Source organism: Enhydra lutris, unplaced genomic scaffold (assembly GCF_002288905.1).
Source record: "Enhydra lutris kenyoni isolate GAN:26980312 unplaced genomic scaffold, ASM228890v2 scaffoldscaffold1, whole genome shotgun sequence".
NCBI classification, from domain to species: Eukaryota; Metazoa; Chordata; class Mammalia; order Carnivora; family Mustelidae; genus Enhydra; species Enhydra lutris.
The window spans coordinates 10080891-10101513 of NW_019154085.1; the positions used below are offsets into that span (position 1 = coordinate 10080891).

The following is a 20623-nucleotide window of genomic DNA, read 5'->3' on the forward strand; positions in this document are numbered from 1 at the left end:
TTGGAGACTTACCAACCAAGATGTCTCCATTTTTTTGTCACTTAATTTTTATGCATTCTCCACTTTTGTTCCCACTTGTGTACTTTTTTTTTTTTTTTAAGATTTTATTTATTTATCTGACAGAGAGAGATCACAAGTAGGCAGAGAGAGGGGGAAGCAGACTCCCCACTGAGCAGAGAGCCCTATGTGGGGTTTGATCCCAGGACCCTGAGATCATGACCCGAGCTGAAGGCAGAGGCTTAATCCACTGAGCCACCCAGGCACCCCCCGCCCAAACTTTCGTACTTTTGATCATACTGTCTCTCCATATGAAATGAACTTCTTGGAGCTTAAGGTCTAATAGAAGTTGTGTATCTTTTCCAAAATATCAATTGACTTCTCTGGCCCACACTGATCTTAGAATTTCTACAGATGTTGAAGTCGTTATTTTATAATTTAAGTTATGCAATCTTGCATTATTATCTCTATAGTTTATGTTTCTGTGGTTTTTTTCCCCTTAAGGAAAGCACCCTCTATACAGAATTCTGGGCACTGATAGAGATACCAAGCAGGATGATAGCTAAATTCTTAATTGCTGGAGATTAAAAGCAGTTATATTACAATATTACAGTTATATTACAGTTATATTACAAAGATCTTTTCAGGTGAATCTTCATTGGTATTGACAGTGAAGGGAGCGCTGATGTATTCACTTTATAGATCTGAGTTAATTTTGGTCATGGTAAATTCTAGTAACAGCAGCAATAAGAGTAGCAGCTGAAATGTATGTAGTGCCATGCATTATGTGAAGTATGTGACACACATCACTATTTAGTTCTCACAACAACCCCATGAGCATCATCAACACTTTATAGACAAAGAAACTGAAGCACAGAGGGATTATGCTCTTTACTGCAGCTCCCACAGAGCTGAGACTGATTCCAGAGCCACACTGTCAAGTACTATTCTGATCCGCCTGTCACCATGGGGCAGGCGGCAGCTCAGTTAAATATGCTTCTCATTTTGTGGGTTATGATTAGAAAAATATTCATATTCTGAGGATGTAAGTGGTTGACTAAAAATTCTGAGTACTTAGAGATTAAACATTTAGGGTTTCCATAATAATTGGGGATGATCTAGAATTGAACATGGAATAAAGTAAAGGGAATATAAATTTCTAGCTCTGGTTTTCCAACCAATTTATTGAATTAATTATAGCAGTAGACCATCCTGAGAGGTAACGTAAAACAGCTACTTTTAAGATGGAGAAGTGCTTATAAATAGAAAGATTAAGAATCTGTCTTGATTTTTCCTGATAGACTTTTGTGGATAGTGATGTAATTCTTAATAGTCTTAATAATTCATAAAAATGAATTTATGAATGTACTGGTTAGGAAATTATGAACAGCACATGCAGTTTCTCAAACTGAAAACATTTAAGCATTTAGGAAAAAAATCTGCAAATGTTTGAGTGATAAATTAAAAAATATAAAACGAATTTTTCAGAGTTGTGAAGGATTTGTTTATATGCTATAAAAGTATGTTGGGGGAAGTTTTAAAACACAATTGGATAAAAAAAATCAGTTAGCTTGAATTTTGGGTGGGGTGGCTAAGTTCTAGCCAGTGGATTGCTTAATCAGTCATCAGTGTTCAGCTTCTGGGAAGAAACTTCTTCCCAAGTGAATACAATAGACTCTTGGCTTTCGCAGATTGGTTTCCAGTATTTGGGAATGGACCTTAAGTTCTGCAACGTGTTGATTTATAATTATGTCAAATTGTGCTTATGACACTGAGAATGCAAGGCTGGTGTGTTGGAGCCACTCACAGCCAAGGTGAGTCTGTACCCACATCTTTCAAGTGCGTATTTTTTTAAAGATTTTATTTATTTGAGAGAGAGAGGGAGGGAGAGACAAGCGGAGGTTGGGGTGGGAGAGAGGGGGAAGAAGATTCCCTGCCGAGCAGGGAGCCTGACTCAGGGCTTGATCCCAGGACCCTGAGACCATGACTTGAGCCGAAGGCAGACCCTTAATTTACCAAGCCCCCCCGACACTCCTCAAGTGTGTATTTTATTGAGGAAATCATAGGCTCTTTTGATAACTACAAAAGCCCAAGAACATCTGTCATTAATGGTAATGTTTACAAGTTCTACTTAAGTTACATTTTTTTCCATTCACTCACTCTGTCATTCATTCTCTCACTCATCCACTCTCTGAGACCTCCTCTGTGCCTGCAAAACCTCCTGCCAAAACCTTTCCCACACCTTTGCCATTTGTCTCCTCTCATTTTGATTTCTCTTCTAACCAATGACCTGACTTTTCCGTCTCAAATGCTCTTAAGTATAATATTTCAAGTTGTTTCTTTCATAGCACATCCATTTTCCTTTCTTCTGTATTCCAATCATGTTCTGAATCAAAGTCAGTCTTTTTTGGAAGGTCATCTTTTATTGTATTCAAACTGTGTTGTCTGCCTGGTAGGGCTTTTGGTTTGCTTTTGCTTTCTCTCTCATCTTCATGAATCCCGTTTTCTCTGTCATCTTTATGGATCCTTATTTGCTGCTTTAGAACATGCGTGAACTTCCTGTTTGCGGCATGTTCCAAATAACTTGTCAAACTTCCGTGGGCATTTTGCGATTTTTTTTTTTAAACCTCTAAAATCTTGCATGGAGTAAACAGTATCAGGAGCCCCCCAAAACAGAGCCCCCAAACAAACCCTGTGGCAGAGGTCAGAGTTGCCCTCAGGTCCTGCAATGAGAACTCAGGAATAAGTAGTGTCATCTGAGTAAAGAGATTCGGACAATGTCAAGCACAGGCTGAACCCACTTCTGGATCTTGCACTGCCATTTTACCTTTCCTAAACAAAATGGCAGATTTCTGTTTTCTGATTCTAGTTTCTTCTTTTAGGATATTCCCATGTTAACACTCTTCATCTCTTTGTGTAATGTTTCCCAAATGTCAGCCATTCACAGTCATGTATTTCGTTACAAGTTTTCAAACTCAAATTATAATTAACTTGATATTTTAAAAATTTGTCTAACCTAAATATATTCATATGAAGTTTCTCTTTCTAATCATTACCATAAATAAAAAAAACCTCACTATCAATTGCCATAAATGTAAATGAGATTAAAAAAACAGTCTTTTTATATATCCTACTATTGGCCTGTGCAGGTGCTAAACCTGAGCTTATTCTCTTTTTATTGAAAGGGGAGAGCAGGAAGTATTCTGGCTATCAGTTGCTGCCAAACAAACCACCCCAAATTTAGTGGCTTAAAGTAACATTTTATTATTACCTCTCATGGTTTTTGGGTTGACTTGGGTCATCTGATTGTTGTCACTTAGTGGTCTCTCATGCGGTTTCAGTCAATAGCTGGGGAAAGATTCATCCGAAGGTTTGATTGGGCTGGATGTCACGATGGCTCTCACATTCAGCTGGGCAAGAGAGGTTGCCTGTTTCCCGAGACTTCTCCTGGGACTGTTTACTGCAGCTTTTACCCATTGCTTCTTTATGTGGTGTGTCCTTCTCACACATGGTGGCTGAGTTCCAAGAGTAAGTGTCCAAAGAGGTCTAGGTGGACACTCTGGAGCTTCTTTTGACCTAGCCTCTGAAATTGCCTAACTCCTTTCTCACTTTCTATTGGTTAAGAAGTCACTAACTCCAGTCCAGATTCAAGGCAAAAAATGGCAAATCATTTTTAATTTATCACAACTACTGTTAGAGTGGTGTTAAAAACTGGCATCAAGCTTAGATGCTCTCCATGATGTAATCAGGATTGAAAATGAATCAAAAGGCTTTCTCCCTGTATAATTCAATGTTATTTAATTCTGACTCCATTTATCACCTAAACTCATCTTGGTGCTGGCAGTGCAGGGAGCCCCTCCCCAGTGTATTCATCGTCTTCTGTGTGTCTCTTGCCTTTGAGATTTCAAGTATTAATTTGCTGGTATGTCCTGGTGTTCTCATTCTGAGGGTAGCCTTCTGCCTTTTGCTAATGCTAGTAATACAAAGAAGAGAGGTAGAACACCAAAAGGAGCATTGTAATGAACAAAATTAGCTTTTTCAAAGCAAACATGCAGATATTATGTAAATCAACTTGGAGATCATCTTTATAAAAATTCTGAGGAAACAGCTTCACTGGTTTCTAGATACATAAACTTCTCTGGCTCATTTGGAAGGATTGTTTTTGAGAGGAGGATTCTCAGTAGACATCTTTCTTCTTGGGTCAGACTTGTGATTCAAATATGTGCAGGGGGAATATTAATATTTTTCTCAGGGGACATATTGGTGGCACGATTCTATTTCTAAGATAAAATAATTTGAGTACCACGACCTGTGTGTATTACAGAAAATTTTAAGGTTGTGCAGTTTGTTGGGAATAATAACCCACACCAATACTTATAATCAGCCTTATTGAAGTGAAGGCAAGCACTTGTGAAAATTAATAAACAAATAATGTGTAATTTATTTTAGGAAAACACATAAAAGGACCTTTTTTTTTTTTTTTTTTTTGAGAAATGCACAAACTATTAAGCTTCAATTTGGAACCAAAGGTCATTCATACCAATTGGTGGTATGAGATTTTTTTGAATTGGTGTATTGCCCTATATCTGCATCTAGTTATTATGTGCATATATTTCAGCTAAAGATATGCAGATTTAGAACCTTCCTTTCATATAAGTGTCAGTTTTTCCTTTAGCATTGCTCAATAAACATGCTGAATGATATATTAGTTCATTTTGAACAAGCAATTTTTTTCTAATTTACATTATTATTCAGTACAAATGGCTTAACTGTCAAGGTTAAATCTTCCTGGCTCTGTACTCAATGACATTAAGCAAGTAAATGTTGTTTATTTGGTAGTAAGCCTTAACTGTAAAGAGGTGTTAGGAGCTTCCAGGCAGTTTCTGATATAAAAATTCTCTTGACCCCATTAGATTTTCAAAGAAGCAAGATAGATAATAGCTGATGCTTGAGATATGTTTTAGATAAATATTTGAGATGTTCTGAGTGGAATCCAGGCTAACATTATTGTCACTGGTATGGTTTTTAGTTCTGAAGATTTCTGAAATGGATTATTTTTTGAAAGTTGTTAAGCGTTGATAGGGAACTCTCTTTTTCTTTCCTAAATTACACTAGATCCTACAGTTTGAAAAGTATTTACGGACACAACATGATGAAGCATTAATGATGGAAAAGTATCTTTGAATTTTCTTTTTATTTGCATGTGTGCTAATTCACTGATGAGTCACTGTCTCTACTTTTGCTTAATTTCAAGATTAAATTCATTCATGAACATGATATTTATAAAGAGTTTTTAATAGCTTAGATGTTACAACAGTAAATGAAATAAAGGATCCATAATTATGTACACATCTAGGCACAATAACATAAAAATAAATAGACCTAGAAAAATACCTGAGAAAATATACCAACGTGTCCATAGTCATTGTCTTAATATATTTAGATGATATCTTTTCTCTTAGATGATGTTTTTCCTTTATACTTTTCTTTAATTTTAACCTTTCTGGAATGAGAACACTGTAGCATGGGCATGTGTCAAATAACTAAATGAGATATTGTAATTGCTAATGTTTATTCTTCATCTTAATTGTTGGTTTTAAAATTAGGTTCATGAATAAACAAAGAAAAGTTTCTAGGTCAGTCATTTTCTGGCTTCGTTTGTGCCATAGTGACGTTTATTATATACATTTTCCTCCTTTCAGTTTTATACATTTATGTTAGTGGTCTTATAAATACTCCAGGGGGACACAGCTCCATCTTTCAGGTGATGAAACAGTATGTTTCTCTACTGGTGAACAGAGATGCTTCCCCTCTTTTACTCTTGGTTCTGTGGCCAGGAAAGCCCCCATTTTTCACTTGGAAATGATGCACCTTGGATATTAGCAGACTCACTGTGACTCACTGGGCTCCTCAGCAAAAATGCCTTCTCTTAATCTTGTCAGCTTTCAGGAGCTTCAGAAGTTTAGGTAGAAGGGATGTGAGTGGTTGAAGTATATTTTATAGGAATAATCAAAGGGTGAGCACTTTATACGTTTTGATTCTGAAGTAAAGGATGGAAAAGCTATGCATTTGGACTCTGGGCAGCTGGAAATTCTCGTGAAAAACCATGGAAAAGGCAAAAACAGTGCCTAGGTAGCTAACAAAATAAATGATACAGAATACTTTTTCTGTGTGTTTTTCCATCTTTGTTTCTCATTCTTTGACTTGCATCATCTTTCATGCTTTCTCTAATCCATCGTGTGAAGCTACGGAATAATGGAAAAAAAGGAAAACAATATGCCTAATGCCTGTCCATTTACTGAATCAAACTTACTGCCTAAAGTTGTTCCGTTGCTATTTTTGTCCTGTAATAAACATGTCTCATTGAGTAAGAGAGAAGAGGAAGTCATCCCCATGGGGTGAATCTGCATAGAAGAGTGTGTAGTAATTTGTGCTAATGACTACTGGTCATAGAACTTCTGGAATGGAGAAAAATTCGTTACTATTGCTTTAGGTAAAAGCAGTAAAAGTAATTGAAAGTAGTTTGAAATGGAATATGTGCCACTTAGGTGCTTTTAACCAGATCATGCCTTTATAAAGAGAAGATAGTGGCCTTTTAGCATATGACTTACCACATATCTTAACCTCCCATTTAAAAACCTGATGCTTTTGGAAATATCAGTCAAGGAGAATCTTCAATTACTACATTGCTTCAAAAAACCATACAATTTTGGTTGTTAGAAACATGACTCCAAAAGATGTGTTTTCACAAACTAGAATACACGCAAACTCTGTGACTGAACTAAACCTCACATGCTTTGCAGTTGAGCTGTTGGGTGCGGTATCTTGAGAAAAAGATGTTTGGATTCTTTTATATTTAATGACTTTGTGTGAAAAATTAAGGGTTTAAAAATAAAATGAAGTAAATCAGTCTTTTATTTTCCTCACTAATAGTTTATTGTGTGAAGAGACTTTCTTTTCCTACTATGCTTTATCCTTTGATACTTTTCATCTTGCAAGCTTAAGAGAAGTGATGTACAATTCAGAGATCCGTAGTTTATCAATTTGTATCAAACAGCTGCTTTTATCAGTGGCCAGGCCGGCTGAGCTACAAAGTACAGACATTGAAATTTCTGAATTCTGTAATCCAATGGTCATTTGCCTCTGTAATTTTTAGAGAACCATTTTTGCACCACCCAGACACATTTTGAGGGGCGTTTGCAGTTTTATTAATCGCATTTGTAACTTACAGAAATTCTTACCTAAGGAGAAAGATGGGTAAAGTTCTTCAAAGTTTTTCAAAGTTTTTTATTCTATCTGGAAAGGGTTTATTTGACTTATTGTATCTTCTATTCTCCTTTTCTGTAGAGATAGTCTGTTGAATAATGTAGAAAGCCACTCTTTGTGATATTCACGCTTTAATTATCAAAGTTCTGAGACAGCAGATGCTGTGGGCATCAGGGTAATGAAGGACAGGTTGGCAGGGAAGGTAAGTGAGGGGTTAGGGCTAAGTCACATTCTGTGCTTGCTCTCTTAAATTTCGCATGGATAGATTCTGACTGTGTTGAAAATAAGGGCCACATTGGCAGGTAAATGAAAGTAGGTGGTGTCTCAGAAGAGAAGGTACAGACTAGGCAGTGTCTATTGCCAGCTGCCACACCCAGGCTCTCTTTGTCCCTATAAAAGTGTTTAGATCAGGTCTGTGGAAGTCATTCTCATTCTATTCTTTCCAATGCCCAACTCACTGCAGAGCAGCTGTCTGGAGGAGTTGCTATAATTTATACTACTCAGAGCACATTTTATTTTTTAAAAGAGGATTAAAGTCATTAACCTGGACTAGAATTACAGGGGGCTCAGCTGTTGCTTATAAGGCTCAGCAACTTAGAAGGCTGGTCCTTAATGATGTCACTAATCTCTCCACCCAAGTTCCACCCATTTTTTTTCTCTGTCATGGTAGAAGCTACCAGTACCTTTACACAAATGGCCCTGGTGGATTTTGTCTTCCTGTTTAGAGATGGCCTTATTGAGTACGATTTTGGGGGTATTAGAATGGACTTCTTGCACTTTTCCAACTAACCTATCTACTAACTAACTAACAACCAACTTCTCACCAACTGAGACCATGGGACAGGTCTAAAGCCCCTGTGATGTATAAATGACTATGTAAAATTCTTTCTTGAATGTTTCTATTACTACAAGGTCAGTTGAACAAGGCGGGGAAATGAAGAAGTTTAACCAACTGAGCCACCCAGGTGCCCGGGAAATGAAGTTAAAGATGTTCGGGGAAGTTATTGAAACTACAGGGCTCTAGTCACTTTACATGTATATTCCCAATTTTGTTGAGGGCTAGATTGTTTAATATATTTCGTGGACCAAACTGGGCTATTTTAGAATAAATTCTCTCGAGTAGTGAATGAAGAAGACATGTGTGACTTAAGGATCCAAAATATTTCCGAGTTTGTTTTAGGCTTCTGGAAGTCTCCCGGTACTTTCCCTGTTTGACCATTGCTACTCATGTTGACTGCAGGGCCACTCAACAGTAACGCATTACACAGAGTCACCATCTGGTTAGATGTGGGTAGTTTCAGTGCTCTGGACCTGTGAAAGGGGGTTGTGCTGAGAACTAGGGTATTTAGCTTGTGATGGTTTAGGAATTGTTTTCCTGAGACATCTCTCTGCCACACCAGACAGAGTTATTCTCCCTTTCTAGATACTTTTGGCTTTCTTGATAACTCATTATAGTGTGTGTGTGTGTGTGTGTGTGTGTGTGTGTGCACGTGTGCAGAAAGGTGTTTTTAATATAGTTTAATTCGAGAGCTATTCCTTAGTCACCTACTACGATTAAGACACTGTTTGGGGCACTGCAGGGATTTGGAGGGAGCCATAGAGACGGTGGCCTTGAGTTAGTATTAAAGTGGGGTGAGGAGATGGGGCTCACAATGGTGAAGAAATAGAAGACAGCATTTTAAGCATTTTGCTATATTAAGAGAAAGGAAGATCTCATCCACTAGGGAAGCTATCCTGATTTACTCACGTCTGCTGGTTTTTGTTTTGTTTTCTCCTTCTCCTTCTTTGGTGAGGCTTAGGATCAATCTATAAAAAGTGAAAAATTAATAAAGGAAGTATTTTAAAGTACCTGCTTTTAGGAACAAAGCACATATGAGTGGAGCAGTTACAAGCTCTTTAAAGGGCTTGCCCTTGACTTAAAAGAGAACTTTCAAAATGGGCACCATTTCTTAGCTGATTCTTAATTATTCAGGAGCTCGTTATCCAGTTGGAGAATTATCTAAGTTGCCCTCTTTTTCTCCTCCTTTTATTTTTGCCTCTCATCTGATCTTTGTGTCCTTTTTATATATTAATTCCTCCATAGCTGGTAGGAAGGAGAATAAAAAGATTAATTGCAAACCTTTAGGTAGATTGGTTAGGAAAGGGCTCTGATGTTTGGGCAAAATGAGAATAATTGGAAAATTGCCTATTTGTTCTGGTCCGTTATCATCATGGGTAACGACTGATGGAAACCAATGGAACTGGGCCTGCTGGATGACTTAACATCAAGATGCAGGAGGAAGGTTCTTAATGTTCATCCTTTTTCTTTGTTTTGTACATTGTGCCAATAGCCTGCATCATATAATGATTTTGTAAAGTCTTTATGCTTTTTTTTAGTACACTATTTAAATTTTGGAGTCTAAAATAAATAAGCTGGGTTAAAATGGTTATAGCTGCAAGGATACATGCTGTGAGATGCTTCCAGAAATCCATAAGTTAAATATTAGTATTTTGGCTCTAATGCACCTTAGCCAATTAGAGTTTATGGCAGCTGTCATTTAATATTAGTGTCATATAGTTAAAAGATGAATACTTTAAAATGAATGTGTTTATGGTTCCTTCTCTTAAGATAACTCGTTTGGCTGGCCAGCAGGTGGTTTTTGTTAGGATCTGTTCTAGGATATAAATGGACAGGAAGTGGTCTTCCAAGGTATTTCTTTCTTCAGCTCTTTTTAAAAAGTAATATTAGCAAGGGATAATAAGATAAAATACCTATTGGATCCCTGAACCCACTTTCTTCTTCTTCTTCTTCTTTTTTTTGTTTTAAGATTTTATTTATTTGAGAGAAAGAGAGAGAGAGAGTGTGAGTGCACAAGTAGGCAGAGCAGGAGGCAGAGGGAGAGGAGAGTCAGGCTCTCCACTGAGCAGGGAGCCTGACATGGGACTCCATCCAGGGACCCTGGGATCATGACCAGAGCCGAAGGCAGACGCTTAACCCACTGAGCCACCCAGGTGTTCCTCCCTGAACCCACTTTCAATTAGTTCATGGAAATGTATAAATGTGCAGCTGGGGAGTGTTCCTTAGAGCCGAGAAGATTACTGTGCATGCTTTTGGCTTCATGAAGGCAGCACATCCACAACACCTTTCCCAATCAAGTCAGAAGCTTCTCTTTCTTATATTCAAAAACACTATCAAAATGATTAATATAATTTGAATGAGTACTTTCAGATAAGAGAGATATACGTTAAAATTCTGACCTCTGGATAAAATTTTATAAAGCCCTTTTCTCTCTTGTCTCACCTTCTTTACTAGCTCCTTATATAGATTGCAGTCACCAATACCGTAAGATGTTCTCTGCCATTTTGGCATCTAAATATCTCAGAGATTGTTTGGATAAAGACATTTTAGAAATAAACTTTAGACATGGAATTTTGAAAACACATATGAAATATACGCAATTACAATGAAAGATTAAACAGAAATCTCTGAATGTTTCACATAAGGATTAAAGAATTTATTAGAGTCAATTAACCCCAAAGGGAAAGGCCATAAAATAAAACCAATAGACAGACCAAAAGAATTGTGATTTTTCCTTGTGGAGGAATGATTGACTTGGCACCCCATACTGTTCCCTAAGAATTTAGATGGTATTTAGATGGTTGTGCTGGTTTTGTACTTTATACTGGGGATGTGTTGGGCAATGATTCCAAGGGTGATGATTGAGTAGAGAAGTTACTTTCAAATTACCTCTGAAACAAACTTGTTTGAATTCAAACTCATCCCTTCATTTCTGATGTGACAGCACCATGTTTATGTCTCACATGTATTGCAAATTTTCCATAAATTTAAATTTCCAATTTAAATTTCTTGATCTTCCCCTAGAAATATGCTTCTCTTCTGGTCTTCATAAGTAAATAATACCTCTATCTTCTTAGAAACTTGGGAGCCACCTTTGACGACTCCCTCCACGTTTAGTGTATCATCAATTCACCTTGACTGCACTTTCAAAGTGTGTCCTTTTTAAAAAGGTTTTTATTTAAATTCCAGTTAGTTAACATGCAGTTTAATATTAGTTTCAGGTGTTATAGTGATTCAACATTTTTGTACAACATCTGGTGCTCATCACAAGTGCACTCCTTAATCCCCATCACCTATTTAACCCATCCCCCCAAAGTGTACCTCTTTACTCCCCCAACTTCCCAACCCCACCACCTGAGCCTGGACTTCTGCAGTAACCTCCTAAGTGATTTTATAACTTCTACATTTTACTTTTTTTATTTAATGAAGTTTTGTCTTTTAAAATGTACAGCTGGTGGGATCTGTTCGTGCATCTTCACCGGCACCTGGGCCATCTCTACCCTTGGTGTTTCTGGTGTAAATTACTTGAGCTCTGTGCTTTGAAACCAGTTTAATAAGTCCTTTACTAAGGAACTCCTGAAGGTCTTCCCTGGCCAGAGGACCTTGAATCCTTAGTCTCTCAGAAACAAAGCTAGGGTTATAAGCTTGTAGTTGGGAATTTCCTTGTAGAGTTTTGTTGCTTTGTTAAACAAGACCAGGTTATTGAGCTTGTCCCCAACTTTGCCTTTGGACCACTTCTTTTGACTTTGCCCCCAGATTTGTTCACTGGGTCTTTGTCTTTTTGGCTTTGACTTTCTGTCATATTTCTTCTTCTTGTTGCCTTTGGGTGACATTGTAAAGCTCAGAGAGCTGTGGCCACCCCTGCAACCCCGCTAAGATGTCAGACAAAAAGAAAGCTAACTTCCATGTTTTTCTTTCTTCAAACTTTTCTCTACACAATGGTTAGAACTGGGATAAGCCATACTACTGTAATGTGGTATCCCCAAAATAGAGTGTTTCAACCAAGGTAGACATTTAATTCTCTCTCAAGTAATATTTAATCTAAGTGGGAGTTTTCAGCTAATGGTCTGTTCTACTATTGTCAAAACATGGTTTCTATTTTGGGCCATAGACTCCACTTGTTACTATCTTCTAGCAGCAGGTAGGCAGGAGAGGTCCGGGGGAACATATATCTTGTTCTTTTTGGAGACTGCCTAGAAGCTTGGAGCATTTATATAACTTCCTGATGGTCACACAACTATTTGATGACAGAGCTGATGGATCTGAGGTTTGTGTGACTCCAAAGCCACGATATCACTCTTATGGGGAAAGAAAACCTATAGCTGTTGCACTCCAAATTAACATTGAACCTATTAAAATTCATATTTTGAAATAATTATGTAAAGTTTTAATTATTTAGAGTATGACACTATTAAGAGTGAAGATAAATTGACGTAAGAATATTTGAAAAGTATATCTGTGGATGATAGGAAACAAATATATCGCCACTATAAGGGAAAAATACTCACCTTCTACTGATGGTATTGGAAACAGAGGTGAGAAAGAGAGTCTCTCTTGTGGGAGTTCTTAACTGTGTGGAGCAAAGTCCTCAATAAAATAAAAAACTTAATTTTCAATTCCATTTCTTAATTATATTCATTAAATAGTTCTAGTAGAGAGGTGTTACAAAGTGTAAGTGGCTCCTCGCTCAAGTTAACATCAAGTAGAGAATAGGGGAAATCAGACCTCAGTATACCGAAAGCTATGGCCTTAACCCTGGGTGCTGATCTCTGGCTACATCCATGCCCGGTATCAGTACTCTGGGGATGGGCCCTATATTGGTTCACTAGAACTGCTGTAACGAAGCGTCACAGTGCAGGTGGCTCACAGTTATTTTTTTATTTTCTACGATTTCATTTTCTCATAATTCTGGAGGCCAGAAGTCAGAGATCAATGTGTCTGAGGGTTGGTTTTTTCTGAAGCCTCTCTTCTTGCCTTGTAGATAGTAGATGGTAGTCCTTCTTTCTGCTCCTTCCCGTGGTCTTCCTTCTGTACCTGTCTGTACTTAATCTCCTCTTCTTCACTTTCTTCCCTATTTTTATAAGGATGAGGGCCCACCCCTGTGACCTCATTTTACCTCTTTAAAAAACCCATCTCCAAGTACAGTCATATCTGAGGTACTAGGTATAGAACTGCAACACATGAATTTTGGAGAAACACAATTCTGCTCATAACAAGGGCAAAGAATCATTGCTGTTAAGCCCTGCCCACAGGTGGTCCTGTGTAGGATTCTCAAACCTTTAGAATCACCTGAGTAGCTTTAAAAAAGTGAAAAACGGGACACCTGGGGGGCTCAGTCATTAAGCATCTGCCTTTGGCTCAGGTCACGGACCCAGGGTCCTGGGATCAAGCCCCATGTCAGGCTCCTTGCTCGGTGGAAAGCCTGCTTCTCCCCCACTCCCCCTGCTTGTGTTCCCTCTCTTGCTGTGTCTATCTCTGTCAAATAAATAAATAAAATCTTTTAAAAAAGGAGAAGTAAAAAACACCAATACTTAGGCATCGCCCTTAGAGGTTTGATTTGATCTGTGTGGGATGGGGTATTAGTTTCTAAAAGCTTCCTGGTAACTTAAATGCGTGGCTGGGCTTTGAACACCACTGTCCTAATGGTTATATTTCTTAACTGTGTAAATGAAAGCACATTTCTTATCTTTCTCTAAATTTTCTTTTTGAAAATTCATTAAGAAACACAGCTCCTTTTTAATGAAAGATGTGTATTCAACAAAGTAATATTCAGGTCTAAAAAAAGAGCTAAATACTTGTAAGGTGCTATAGTTCCAAATGTCAAGCGTGGGTTTTGCAATATGCATTAGGCTTACTGTGTTTTTCTGCTTAATGAAAATAAATCAAAGAAACTTGGGCATATCCCTCAGAAAGCCAATGAAGTTAGGTAACTGACACTTTAATGATTAAGTTGACTAAAATGTCATACCTTTTAGTGAGGAATTTTTAAAAATGTAACTTTGTTTTACTTTATTCTTTTTTAGTTCACAGAATTTCCCTTTCAGCAAATGGAAAGTTCATTTAAATTTTTTAAATTATTGCACTATGGTTGACAAACAATGTTATATTAGTTTCCGGTGCACAACATAGTGATTTGACAATTCTCTACATTGCTCAATGCTCGCCACGGTAAGTATAGTCACTGTCACCATACAACCTTAGGAAAATATTATTGACTAGATTCCCAATGCTGTATTTTTTCATCTCTGCAACTTATTTATTTTATAACTAGAAGTTTGTACCTCTTATTCACTTTTTCCTATTTCTAGTGAGGAAATTTCTTGATTAAAGAAATATTTTTTGGCTTTCAGAAGGAGGCTAGATTTTCCTTTCCAGATGACATCGAAATCTGATAGAAATTCATTGATTTAATCAGGCCTATTTCTGTGTTTTCAAGGGAAGCCACTTATCTGGCATTTTTCATTACAGCTTAACAGCAGCTGGTTGCTTCCCAGAATGCAGTACTGTGACGGAGATTATTTTATGAAGTCATGGATCAGCTGCTTTCGTAACTCGCTTTAATTGATTATGTGTACATTATTTCACTCTCCGGGCTTAAAAGAAGACTGCACTTGAGTGAGGAAACAGTTGATAATTGATAAAAGACCGTTTCTATTATGCTATGTTACACTGTCTTTCCCATTGTGCCTTAATAATATATTTTGGTTTCAGTTTTTTTGAAAGTTGTTTTTAAATACTGTAATTTCTACTTTGACTGAATTGTGTAGCTTTAGAAGCAATATTTAGGATCACAAAAACCATTTGAACTATAGAAAATACTGTTCCAGTAGTGTAGTTGATTTTTATTTGTCCTTTCTCTTTGATGATTTCTGACAGAGATCTGAGGAAGTGAGCTTTTTTTTCCCCTTAAGGATTTTGTTTATTTATTTGAGGGAGAGAGAAGGCATGAGCAGGGGGGAGGCAGAGGGAGAAGCAGACTCTCCACAGAGTAGGGAGCCCAATGTAGGACTCGATCTCAGGACCCTGAGCTGAAGCCAGATGCTTAACCATCTGAGCTAACCAGGCATTCCAGAAAGTGAGCTTATAAGTAAAACTAAACAACAAAAAAAACCCCTAACTATTATTACAAGTGTGCAGTACATAGTCACTTCCTAAAATTGTGGGGTACCCATGTCTTGCTGGAACTATAAGAATTCCAAGGGCTGACATTAAACTAGACCTAAGTATATCAATAAGCCTAGATACCTCAGTTAAGAACACTTAAGAGTGCAGAAATTCACTAGCACAGACCCCAAACTGGGGAACCAAATAATATGTTTTTCTTTTATTCAAACTAAGGCCTGACCTGGGGCACAAGCGTCCACATAGAGTGAGGTAGTGCTTTTCTCAATGAAAGGTGCTACTTTTGGTTAAAAATTGAATAAAAAAGAATGAGAAATGAGGTTTTGCGTTTCAGTTTTAATCATTTTTCTCATGGAACCGGGAGTGGAGATTTGGTCAGCAACTCAACGCTGCTGTAATTCTCAGTTATTGTGTGGATTGTTAGCCCTCACAGTTCTGTTTTCCCTCTCTCCGCCTTTTGCTGATGGAGGAAATAGCAAAACCTTGTAGATACGGCTCCTGGCAAACATTGCAGTTTGGCCTCCCTCATGCCTTTAATATTGTTTTATCTGTATCTTGGGGATCACCATCCATTGGCTTTAGACTGAACTACTCATAAAGATGTCTTGGGAAGCCTTTAAAATTGATCCCTCAGTTTTATCCTGGACTTACTGAATCAGACTTTCTGAGGATGAGAATATGGAATCTTTGACTCTCTCCTGGGTGATTCTTGGTGTGGCCAGTTTTTCGCTGGTCGAGGAATGGTCTCCGGGTACTTGTGCTCTGTTCTTTGCAGAATGGCTGTTCTCAATTCCTTCCAATCCTCTACGTTTCCAGTCCTAACTTTGGCCTCAGAAGATGACTGGGTTCTTCCTTTCATTCGAAAGTAAGTCCATTCTGAAACTATCCCTCATGTTCCCTTTGTTTACCTCAGAAACATGTCTCTAGTTATCGTCTTGCTTTGAATTTCACAGAAAAGGGCTCCCTGATCAAAAAGTAAACTCTACTTTCTTTTCAGTTTATCCATTATCATCTTTTTTTTTAAAGATTTTATTAAATTTTTTTTTTTTTTTTTTTGAGAGAGAGGGAGGATGAGGAGGGGGAGGGGCAAAGGAAGAGGGACAAGTAGAATCCCTATTGAGCAGGGAGCCAAAAGCCAGTCTCAATCCTAGGAGCTTGAGATCATGACCTGAGCTGAAATCAAACCTTTAACTGACTGAGCCACCCAGGCACCCCTATCCATTTTCATCTTTAATTTCCCTTCACACCACCATCTAACGTTTTTTTTCCCTTCCTTCCTTCCTTCCTTCCTCTCTCTCTCTTTTTCTTCCTTCCCTCCCTCCCTTCCTTCCTTAATTGCATCACTTCTCTTTGCCTTTGCACAACACAGGTTTCCCCTATCTGGAAAATTCTCCCTCCCCTCCATAATCCCTGATACTATTGAGTTTCTCAGTCTTTTCCCCACCAAAATTTCAGAAAGAACGATGTATTTCCTCCTTGCCACTAAGCTTCGGGGCTCCTGTTTTTTTTTTTTTTCGAAAAAGTATACATAATTATATTTATTTATTTATTTATTTATTTATTTTAATTTTATTTTTTATAAACATATATTTTTATCCCCAGAGGTACAGGTCTGTGAATCGCCAGGTTTACACACTTCACAGCACTCACCATAGCACATACCCTCCCCAATGTTGATAATCCCACCCCCCCTCTCCCAACCCCCCTCCCCCCATCAACCCTCAGTTTGTTTTGTGAGATTAAGAGTCACTTATGGTTTGTCTCCCTCCCAATCCCATCTTGTTTCATGTACTCTTCTCCTACCCCCTTAACCCCCCATGTTGCATCTCCTCTCCCTCATATCAGGGAGATCATATGATAGTTGTCTCTCTCCGATTGACTTATTTCGCTAAGCATGATACCCTCTAGTTCCATCCACGTCGTCGCAAATGGCAAGATTTCATTTCTTTTGATGGCTGCATAGTATTCCATTGTGTATATATACCACATCTTCTTTATCCATTCGTCTGTTGATGGACATCTAGGTTCTTTCCATAGTTTGGCTATTGTAGACATTGCTGCTATAAACATTTGGGTGCACGTGCCCCTTTGGATCACTATGTTTGTATCTTTAGGGTAGATACCCAGCAGTGCAATTGCTGGGTCATAGGGTAGTTCTATTTTCAACATTTTGAGGAACCTCCATGCTGTTTTCCAGAGTGGTTGCACCAGCTTGCATTCCCACCAACAGTGTAGGAGGGTTCCCCTTTCTCTGCATCCTCGCCAGCATCTGTCGTTTCCTGACTTGTTAATTTTAGCCATTCTGACTGGTGTGAGGTGATATCTCATTGTGGTTTTGATTTGTATTTCCCTGATGCCTAGTGATGTGGAGCACTTTTTCATGTGTCTGTTGGCCATCTGGATGTCTTCTTTGCAGAAATGTCTGTTCATGTCCTCTGCCCATTTCTTGATTGGATTATTTGTTCTTTGGGTGTTGAGTTTGCTAAGTTCTTTATGGATTTTGGACACTAGCCCTTTATCTGATATGTCATTTGCAAATATCTTCTCCCATTCTGTCAGTTGTCTTTTGGTTTTGTTAACTGTTTCCTTTGCTGTGCAAAAGTTTTTGATCTTGATAAAATCCCAATAGTTCATTTTTGCCCTTGCTTCCCTTGCCTTTGGCGATGTTCCTAGGAAGATGTTGCTGCGGCTGAGGTCGAAGAGGTTGCTGCCTGTGTTCTCCTCAAGGATTTTGATGGATTCCTTTCTCACATTGAGATCCTTCATCCATTTTGAGTCTATTTTCGTGTGTGGTGTAAGGAAATGATCCAGTTTCATTTTTCTGCATGTGGCTGTCCAATTTTCCCAACACCATTTATTGAAGAGGCTGTCTTTTTTCCATTGGACATTCTTTCCTGCTTTGTCGAAGAGTAGTTGACCATAGAGTTGAGGGTCTATTTCTGGGCTCTCTATTCTGTTCCATTGATCTATGTGTCTGTTTTTGTGCCAGTACCATGCTGTCTTGATGATGACAGCTTTGTAATAGAGCTTGAAGTCCGGAATTGTGATGCCACCGACTTTGGCTTTCTTTTTCAATATTCCTTTGGCTATTCGAGGTCTTTTCTGGTTCCATATAAATTTTAGGATTATTTGTTCCATTTCTTTGAAAAAAATGGATGGTACTTTGATAGGAATTGCATTAAATGTGTAGATTGCTTTAGGTAGCATAGACATTTTCACAATATTTATTCTTCCAATCCAGGAGCATGGAACATTTTTCCATTTCTTTGTGTCTTCCTCAATTTCTTTCATGAGTACTTTATAGTTTTCTGTGTATAGATTCTTAGTCTCTTTGGTTAGGTTTGTTCCTAGGTATCTTATAGTTTTGGGTGCAATTGTAAATGGGATTGACTCCTTAATTTCTCTTTCTTCTGTCTTGTTGGTGTAGAGAAATGCAACTGATTTCTGTGCATTGATTTTATATCCTGACACTTTTACTGAATTCCTGTACAAGTTCTAGCAGTTTTGGAGTGGAGTCTTTTGGGTTTTCCACATATAGTATCATATCATCTGCAAAGAGTGATCGTTTGACGACTTCTTTGCCGATTTGGATGCCTTTAATTTCCTTTTGTTGTCTGATTGCTGAGGCTAGGACTTCTAGTACTATGTTGAATAGCAGTGGTGATAATGGACATCCCTGCCGTGTTCCTGACCTTAGCGGAAAAGCTTTCAGTTTTTCTCCATTGAGAATGATATTTGCGGTGGGTTTTTCATAGATGGCTTTGATAATATTGAGGTATGTGCCCTCTATCCCTACACTTTGAAGAGTTTTGATCAGGAAGGGATGCTGTACTTTGTCAAATGCTTTTTCAGCATCTAGGGAGAGTATCATATGGTTCTTGTTCTTTCTTTTATTAATGTGACTACATAATGTGACCACATTGATTGATTTGCCGATGTTGAACCAACCTTGCAGCCCTGGAATAAATCCCACTTGGTCGTGGTGAATAATCCTTTTAATGTACTGTTGAATCCTATTGGCTAGTATTTTGGTGAGAATTTTCGCATCTGTGTTCATCAAGGATATTGGTCTGTAGTTCTCTTTTTTGATGGGATCCTTGTCTGGTTTTGGGATCAAGGTGATGCTGGCCTCATAAAATGAGTTTGGAAGTTTTCCTTCCATTTCTATTTTTTGGAACAGTTTCAGGAGAATAGGAATTAGTTCTTCTTTAAATGTTTGGTAGAATTCCCCTGGGAAGCCATCTGGCCCCGGGCTTTTGTTTGTTTGGAGATTTTTGATGACTGTTTCAATCTCCTTACTGGTTATGGGTCTGTTCAGGCTTTCTAGTTCTTCCTGGTTCAGTTGTGGTAGTTTATATGTCTCTAGGAATGCATCCATTTCTTCCAGATTGTCAAATTTGTTGGCGTAGAGTTGCTCATAGTATGTTCTTATAATTGTCTGTATTTCTTTGGTGTTAGTTGTGATCTCATGCTTAGAGGACCCCTTTCAATATTTCCTGTAGAGCTGGTTTGGTGTTTGCAAATTCTTTCAGTTTTTGTTTGTCCTGAAAGCTTTTAATCTCTCCTTCTATTTTCATTGATAGCCTAGCTGGATATAGTATTCTTGGCTGCATGTTTTTCTCGTTTAGTGCTCTGAATATATCATGCCAGCTCTTTCTGGCCTGCCAGGTCTCTGTGGATAAGTCTGCTGCCAATCTAATATTTTTACCATTGTACATTACAGACTTCTTTTCCCGGGCTGCTTTCAGGATCTTCTCTTTGTCACTAAGACTTGTAAATTTTACTATTAGGTGACGGGGTATGGACCTATTCTTATTGATTTTGAGGGGTGTTCTCTGAACCTCCTGGATTTTGATGCTTGTTCCCTTTGCCATATTGGGGACATTCTCTCCAATAATTCTCTCCAATATACCTTCTGCTCCCCTCTCTCTTTCCTCTTCTTCTGGAATCCCAATTATTCTAATGTTGTTTCGTCTTATGGTGTCACTTATCTCTCGAATTCTCCCCTCGTGGTCCAGTAGCTGTTTGTCCCTCTTTTGCTCAGCTTCTTTATTCTCTGTCATTTGGTCTTCTATATCGCTGATTCTTTCTTCTGCCTCATTTATCCTAGCAGTGAGAGCCTCCATTTTTGATTGCACCTCATTAATAGCTTTTTTGATTTCAACTTGGTTAGATTTTAGTTCTTTTATTTCTCCAGAAAGGGCTTTTATATCTCCTGAGAGGGTTTCTCTAATATCTTCCATGCCTTTTTCGAGCCCGGCTAGAACCTTGAGAATCATCATTCTGAACTCTAGATCTGACATATTACCAATGTCTGTATTGATTAGGTCCCTAGCCTTTGGTACTGCCTCTTGTTCTTTTTTTTGTGGTGAATTTTTCCGCCTTGTCATTTTGTCCAGA

At 38.1% G+C, this 20623-nt stretch overlaps 1 protein-coding gene and 1 pseudogene across 1 annotated transcript in view; one reads left to right on the plus strand and one right to left on the minus strand.

Moving 5' to 3' along the window:
• Positions 1-20623, plus strand: part of LOC111141861 (phospholipase C like 1 (inactive)) — a 355744-nt gene that overhangs the window by 118148 nt on the left and 216973 nt on the right. The window lies entirely within an intron of this gene.
• Positions 11540-11934, minus strand: LOC111141716 (annotated as a pseudogene).